The following is an 8366-nucleotide window of genomic DNA, read 5'->3' as shown; positions in this document are numbered from 1 at the left end:
GTGTTCATGTTTGTGCAAACCCTTTAATAATGAAAGCCTGTGAAGTCCTCTTAAATAAAAGAGACTCAACTGTGTCTTTAATTAGGTCATCCTACTGGAGCACAATATAGTGATAAAGAAGATTTAATAAAGCATTTTGTCTTTTTATTACTTTGATTTCATGCAACATATCTGCTCATCCAAGCAAGCTGTTTAACTTCAAAAGAAGTTTTGTCCACCCTCCCCTTTGGCCAATAAATAACTGCAAAGTAGAGGGAGAAAAGCAATGTGCTCAAAGCGTCCCTAGGCTACAGAGTGATGAAAAGATTCATCTTCTTTTTTCTACTGTGAACACAAGTCTTTGATTACTCTTTTACTTTCCTTCTGCATTTGAAGGAATGTGTAAGAGTTTAACCGTTGCTAGTTATTGAGTCAGACACACAGTAAAGTGATTTTATAAAAAATGCATAATTATTCAACAACCATAGTTAAATTTCCCTGTTTGAGATGATCCTGGAATATGTTCATTAGTTTGGAAATTTTAGAAATAAAAAAGCCTAAGTCCTAAAACTGTTGGCATGGCATTCTTTGTATCACATTTCTATGTGTCTTTTTTAATCCATAGATATTTAAGCAGATCCAATTTGCTTAAATTTAAGGTTGCAGACAGACTATTCCTGGAAACACATAAAAGAAATATTTGGAAGGTTGTGAAATTGATATTTTTGTAATTGTCTTGCTTTTTTAAGTCATCTTAATAATAATATTAACACACACAATGAGATTAGCCAGATAAGTATCCTGAGTCTAGATATAAGAAAACTGTAGACAGATTCATTCAAATAAACTCACAGACACCAAGTGAGTAATCTGAATGAAGATGAAAAGGAGAACCAACTAACACCAAGAACAGTCAACAAACATCAACAAAAAGGGTAGCTCGGGGAATAATGTACCTACTGTCTCAATTATATTAAATCTAAAAACCCTTTCTCTTGAAAGATGACTTAAATCCTTGGGTAAAGAAGTATTTGTGAGATAGCTAAGTGGATAAAGGTGTTTGCAACACAAGCCTAGCACCAGAACTTTGGTCCCCAGAACCAAAGGTGGAGGGAAAGAAAGTTATCTTCCAACTTGCACACATGTGCTTCAGAATACATGCTCACTACCTATGTAAACATCATGCACATACATACAAAATTAATAATAAAATAAATTAAGGCGAGACATATCTCCCTTGTCTCTAAGCAGCAAATGTTAAGGAACAGCAGCAATTCTAGATGACTTCCTAGTTCCTAGTTTTTGACATGAAACAAAAATCTGATTAAAAATAACTTTCCTTTCAAAGAGAACCACTTGCTATCTACACTTACCAAGCAATTTTTCTATTACCTTATGCCTCTGGAATCAGAGAGAGTTGAATTCAAATTATCTTTTTATGACTTGCAAAGGCTTTGGTCTCCCTAACTGTAAAAATATGGAAAGAATAACATAGCCTTACTCACCCCTGCCAAGTTTAGCCCTTCATTTGTGCACACAACTACTACTTTGTGTGTAGTGTTTCGATTTCAAGGTCATAAGTAATAAACTGCATGTCTCCGATGTCACAAGCATGCATGCATACATACTATGATGTGCATGTAGAGGTCAGATAACATGAAGAAATACATCCTCTCCTTCTACCTTGTAGGAATCAAGTTCAGGTCATCAGACTTAGAGGCTAGTATCTTTATCCACTGAGACATCTTTTAGTCCAAGGAAGTTTTATTGTACATTCTAGAATGTTTAAGAATATTGCTGGGTTTTTTTTGGCAGAGAACTTTATTGATAGTATTCAAGAGAATAGGGAGGGCTCCCTAGACCCCTCCTGTTATTATGGGGGTCTAAGATGGAAATTGTTAGGGAAATGCTCAGTGTTGGGGGCCAAGTTGAGGACAGGGACTCCTCAGTAACCAAGGAGTTCTCTCTTACTCTCGGTATCCTTGCTGGGGTGGGTTGTCCAGGGTTTCTTACTCCATCGAGGCTATGTAGGCCATGAGGTCCTCCGCCCTGTTGCTGTAGCTGTATTTGTTGTCATACCAGGACAATGAGCTGTATAAAGTTGTCATTGAGAGCAATGTCAGCCCCAGCATCAAAGGTGGAAGAATAGGAGTTGCTATTGAAGTCACAGGAGACAACCTGGTCCTCAGTGTAGCCCAGGATATGCTTTAGTGGGCCCTCAGATGCCTGCTTCACCACCTTCTTGATGTCATCATACTTAGCAGGTTTCTCTAGGAGGCATGTCAGATCCACAACTGATACATTGGAGGTAGGAACAGGGAAGGTCATGCCAGTGAGCTTTCCATTCAGCTCTGGGGTGACCTTGCCCACAGCCTTGGCAGCACCAGTGATTGCAGGGGTGATGTTGACATAAATGACCTCTGCCAAGGAGACTCAGAAGTTGGTGGTGGAGGATGCATTGCTGACAATCTTGAATGAGTTGTCATATTTCTTATGGTTCACACCCATCACAAACATAGGTGCATCGGCCAAAGGGGCAGAGATGATGACCCTTTTGGCCCCACTCTTCAAGTAGGGTCTGGCCTTCTCCATGGCCATGGTGGTGAAGACTCCAGTAGACTCCACGACATACTGAGCACCAGCATCACCCATTTGATGTTAGCGGGATCTCGCTCCTGGAAGATGGTGATGGGCTTCCCATCGAGGACAGGCTTCCCATCCTCAGTCCTGACTGTGCCATTAAATTTGCCATGGGTAGAGTCAAACTGCAACATGTAAACCAAGTATTTGAGGTCAATGAAGGGGTTATTCATGGCAACACCCTGCACCCTGTCAAGTGCAGAGCAAAAAGCATCCCTGGTAACAAGGTGCCCAATACAGTTACCAAATTTGTTCACACCAACCTTTGCCATCCTGTCTATAGGATGAGACTGGCACTGCACAAGCAGATGCAGGTGTGTCTGGAACAGAAAGAAGCAGAGAGCTTATCCCTGGCTTTTACTTTCTCAATGCTGGTACAACCCCAAAGCCATAGCCAGAATGGTCTCCCAATATTCTGATTCCTTGGGTTAAATTGTCCCAATTTTGAACCACAGCCTAGAAAGCAAAAGCTTGTGCTGTGAAGATACATGGACACAAATGGAGGTTAGAGCTGGCAGAAGTTGGGACAATGATGGCTCTTAAAAGAGATCAAATGGGTACCCGTGTGGGCTGTCTTCACAGAACTGTTTTCTCAACTCCTCTAAACAACTGGGAGAAGTACCGCTATCTATCTCATCAACAAAGAAGCAAGCTGTGGACCTGAAGTATCTCACTGACTTCTTCTCATCTCATAGCATCAGCTCCATCAAACTCCATCTCAAGCTATATGAAGACAATCTAAAATCTCACTTTTTTTATTTATTGAAAAAGGCGTTTTGTATAATATATTGATCATTGTTTTTTTTTTTTTTTTTTTTTTTTTTTGTCTCTCAGCTGACCCTAGACCTTTTTCAATTACAAATACCTACCTTTTCTGTCCAGTTCAGAGGAAATAGAATGCCTTCAGAAAGAATAGAGCAGGAACGGCTACGTGTGGTTGTTCGTGTCTATAATTCTGTCACTTTGGGGGCTGGAGCTTGAGGATTGTGAATCTGAGACCAGTGTGGGCTATCTGGTGAGTTCCAGGCCAGTTAGAGCTACCCAAAGAAGACCTGTGTCAAAAAAAAAAAAAAAAAAAAAAACTGGGCTAGAAAGATGGCTCCAGGCTTAAGTGTATTTACTGTTCTTCCAAAGAACCTGGGTTCAATGCCCAGCATCCATATGATTATTCACAACTCAATAATTAATTAATGATTAATTAATTAATAAGATAATTAATACCTGCTCAGTGGGATCTGATGCTATCTTCTGGCTTCTGTGGGTACCAGGCATGTGCAGGCAAAAGCCCTTATATATATAGAATAACAAAATAAGTTTAAAATTTTTTTTAAAAAAGGAAATTTTCTAAGACGTCAAAAAATCTTTATTTTTTTAAATTACATGTGAATAGAAAAGACGCATAAGCCCTAGTGTGTAATTCATTAGACGATGGAAATGAGAACCTGCTTTTTAAAGCCATGACACATATAATTGGGCAAAGACTGTAAAGTACTTAACAGTGAGGAAGGGCTCATAAATTCACATGGCTGCATTGTTTCAGAGCAGGTACTAGATATATTGTCCTTATTTTTAATCCAGCACAATAAATGACACACACACAAAACTTAGAAACTTTTACTGAATGGGTAAACAGCTTTGGATCTCTCTAGCTAACCTCAGTTTAAAAAAGCATGCTTCCTTATTCACAGGAAGGTCTTGGCTAGTTGGTTCAGTTTCTTATTTAGCGTTAGCTCCATTTAAAAAGAAAGACGAAAGAAATAAAGATTCAAGAAGTGCCTTGGAATGCTTACACTAAAAGTTTACTGAGCACATCTTGTGTTCGATGCCCACCTCACATTAAGTATGATGGAGTGGCCAAACTAAGCGTGTGGCATGAGAAAGCTGAAATGCATTAGTGCATACATATGCATGCACTGGGCCAAGGGTACACAGGGGCAAAGGTTAAACAGTTGGAGGCCCTGGTTTAATGGCAGACCCCAACTGTTATTTAAATGTCAGTGTTCCTCTTCAAATGGTATTACTGTAGGATTAGTGTCCTAAGCCGTGTTCCAATTTATGGAGAATCAGGGAGAATGATTCTCGTCAACCTAGTCCAAAGCAGGAGAAGATTGATTTTCCTTTACCACTCGGTTTGTTTTTATGAGTTTTCCAGACCCCACCTTTCCCTAGTCTGTACCATGGATGGAAGCTGCCAGATATGCTTGGAGGCCATATGTGAACAGTGAATCTGAAAGAGTTATGGCTCATTGAGAAACTGACGTAGAATATACTACCACTCTCAGCGACCAGCCGGGGTTCCCTGCAAACGTCAGAGCCAGCAGTGGCTTAAAACATGAAACAGATATAGGACCAGCCAGGCCAGTTCTTTCATGGGGCATCCTAAAGGCAGGAGCCTGCAGCATTAAGACAGCTGAGTGGATCCTGGCATCTTAACCCCATCGTTTCTCTACGCTCAATATCCAGTGGGTGTGTGATTCCAACTCTCTTCTAAGATTTATTAAAAATGTCTTTGTTATTGCTAGTAGTGAAGCACCTACTATGTGCCAAGTACAATGCATACAGTATCTTATATTGATCACAGAATTACATGAAAGTCACAATAGCCTGCCTATTTTTTTTAAGATTTATTTATTTATTACATATAAGTGCACTGTAGCTGGCTTCAGACATACCAGAAAAGGGTATCAGATCTTATTAAATACAGATGGTTGTGAGCCACCATATGGTTGCTGGGAATTGAACTCAGGACCTCTGGAAGAGCAGTCACTGCTCTTAACCACTGAGCCATCTCTCCGACCCTCCTCTTTAAAAAATAATAATAATAATAATGACCTGAGACTGATGAATACACAGTTTAGCAAAGATGGCTTGAATCTGAAGCACCTCTCTCTTAACAATTCACAAGTAGCGTAACTCACAGAAAGGGATGAAGCAAAAAGGCCTCCAGGGAAGAACGTTATTTCTTAAAGTATTGTTCCACATGGACAGAAGTATCATAATATGGCTCCAGGGTATTTCATGTTAGATCGCCAGATGGGCAGGAGTGTGCCATTCAAGATGTCAAGCGTTCTAAACGGAAGAGCAGCGTGGACTCTTGACAGAGCCTTTTCTTTTTCAGAGCCTTGGAGGTGCCACCGGAGTGATTACCGGGTAGGAGGCCTTGCTTCCAAGGAAGAGGACGCTGGGGACGTGGGAGAACGCGGATCAGTTTGTGAGCCTCTTCGCTCTCGGAGGACAATAGCAGGAAACACCTGCCCAGAGAACAAGCCAGGCTGTCCTTTCTCCTGGCCTGCCTTTGTCATCTCTCGGACCCCTCCAACTTACCGTAATCTCAGAAAGGAAGTGAACCTGCTTGTGCTGAGGGTTGGGCGAGTGGAGCAGGCCGACTGCATTGAGACTCAGAGGTTCACAGTAAAAATATTTGAGAAACGGGCTGTTGCTCAGGAAGGAATAAGAAACCCCACCCAAAATCTCCAGATGAGGGGATGAAATAAGAAAACTCTCCAGACAGGAGCGCTCAGGAGACTCAGGTCCCTCTCTACTACATTTTTTTTTTAAGATTATGTCTCCTGGAGCCTGCAGGTATGGCGACCGGGAGGGTCTGTGCTTGCAGCTGAGACTGTTAGGCCTTTTAAAAAAAACATTTCCATTCTGTCTGACACTCAAGAAGCTACCGGCGAGCACTTGGGATATGAACCTTCAATATTCAGATGAGAACAAGAAGCCTATACCCCTGATAGAAAGTGGTGTCAGAAGTGAGTCTGAGCCTCCCCAATTCACTATTGGAGCCACTGTACCTACTGGCTTTGAACAAACTGCTGCAGAGGAAGTGAGAGAGGAATTGAAGTCATCATGCAGAATCAGCAAAAACCGGGGCGAGATATATTTTGATATCGCAGTGGAAAGTCTGGCTCAGGTTCGTTGTCTGAGATCAGTTGATAACTTGTTTGTAATTGTTCAGGAGTTTAAAGATGACCAGGTCAAAACTACAAAGGAAGAAGTTCTAAGAGACTTTGAAGAACTGGCTGGAAAGCTCCCATTGTCAGACCCTTTAAAAGTTTAGCAAATTAACACCACTTTCAAGAAGAAGAAGCAAAGCTCGGAAAGGCAAATCAGAGTGAAAGTAAAGAGAAGGCTGACTGTGGACAAGGAGACAACGCAGATGATAAACACGGTAAGAAAATCACATATCTTGGACCACTATGAAAATCCAGCCATCGAAGAAGAGATATCAACCTTAGTAGGTGAGGTCTTGGCATCTTGCAAAGATGAAACTGGTCAAAGCCTAAGAGAAGAAACACAACCACAAGTCCAGACGTTTAGAGTTACCTGCTACAGAGCAGGAGAAAAACACTGCTTTACCTCCAAGGAGGCTGTGAGAGATTTTGGAGGTGCTGTTCAAGAGTACTTTAAATGGAAGGCTGATGTGACCAGCTTTGATGTAGAGGTTCTAAACATCCACGATAATGAAGTCATTGTTGCTATGGCACTGACAGAAGAGATTCTCCATCGCAGAAATATTTCACATTTTGGACCTACAACTCTCAGGTCAACCCTTGCCTATGGGAGGCTCTAAACCTACTGATAGTGGATCCAATGTGTAGAACAGGGGAAATATCAACAGAGGGGGCTTCTGAGTGGTGTCACTGTTACCATATTGCTGGGGACAACAACCCTCTGGCAGTGAACAGAGCAGCAAATAATATCTCACCTCTATAGACTAAGAGTCAGATTAAAATGAAAAAACACCCTGGAATTTGTCCATTGATGCTGTTCAGCGGGATATCTGAAACCTCTCACCGCGAACTGCTTCTGTGGATATTATTGTAGCAGATATGCCATTTGGAAAAAGGATGGGCCCCAAGAAGAGAAATTGGAGTCTATATCAAGCTTGCCTTCAGGAAATGGGCTGTGTCTGTAGACCAGGAACTGTACTCCGACAGAGCTGTACTGCTTACTCGGGACAAGGAATGTTCTACCAAGGCATTGTCTGGAAGGGGACATGTGTCTGTACAGTCTGGGTGAACATCAGGGGACTTCATGCTGCAGTTTTTCTTCTGAAATGAACCCCTCAAAACTTTGTTCATCCTTCAGATCAAGATAGAGGAAGAGACCCTCCTTGGTAAAGCAAAGGATGAAGACAACTTGGAGGTATTTGTGGTTCCTAACACTGGAAATGTCAGCATAAATAACTTGCTTTTGGAGAAAAATAGCAGAAAAGTAACTCAGTATTACAGGTTCCACTGCTTAACTACTCCAGAATGCTTGGTTGTTAGCAAGGTGATTGTAATGGTGTTTCTTGAGAAGCCATTGCTTGCCTTCTAAGTTTCAGAGCACTTTAAGCCATAACCTATGCTTGTGCAACCTACTGTTCTATGGTCTAAATTCTTTATACCATCTCAGAAACTGAAGCATCCCTGAAGACCTACAGTTTATCATCTGCCTTAACATAAATACACACAACCTAAACAGGGCAAAGATGCTTTGTGTGACTATTAGCACTAAAACATTACTAAGTAATAGAAGCATCAGTAGATAAGGTATGGGACCAACAAGCCTAATTAAAAAATTTTTTCTTTTAGTGTAAAAAAAAGATTATGTCTCCTGTGTAGCTCAGGCTATCCTTGAACTTTTGCGGCCAAGGATGACCTTAACTTCTGGTTCTTATGTCTCTACCTTCCAAGTACTGAGATCACAGGCGTGAGCCACTACATTCAATGTCCCACTACATTTTTGGTGAGGAATTC

General features: G+C 41.3%; 1 pseudogene across 1 annotated transcript; it reads left to right on the top strand.

Moving 5' to 3' along the window:
- The first annotated feature begins 5619 nt into the window (after nucleotides 1-5619).
- LOC308429705 (tRNA (guanine(6)-N(2))-methyltransferase THUMP3-like) lies at nucleotides 5620-7745 on the top strand (annotated as a pseudogene). The gene is made up of 2 exons: nucleotides 5620-6030; nucleotides 6202-7745. The product of its transcript is annotated as a tRNA (guanine(6)-N(2))-methyltransferase THUMP3-like (transcript).
- The last annotated feature ends 621 nt before the right edge of the window (nucleotides 7746-8366 follow it).

This window comes from Micromys minutus (assembly GCF_963924665.1).
Source record: "Micromys minutus genome assembly, chromosome: 14".
Lineage (NCBI taxonomy): Eukaryota > Metazoa > Chordata > Mammalia > Rodentia > Muridae > Micromys > Micromys minutus.
This window is presented reverse-complemented; position numbering and strand designations above follow the sequence as displayed.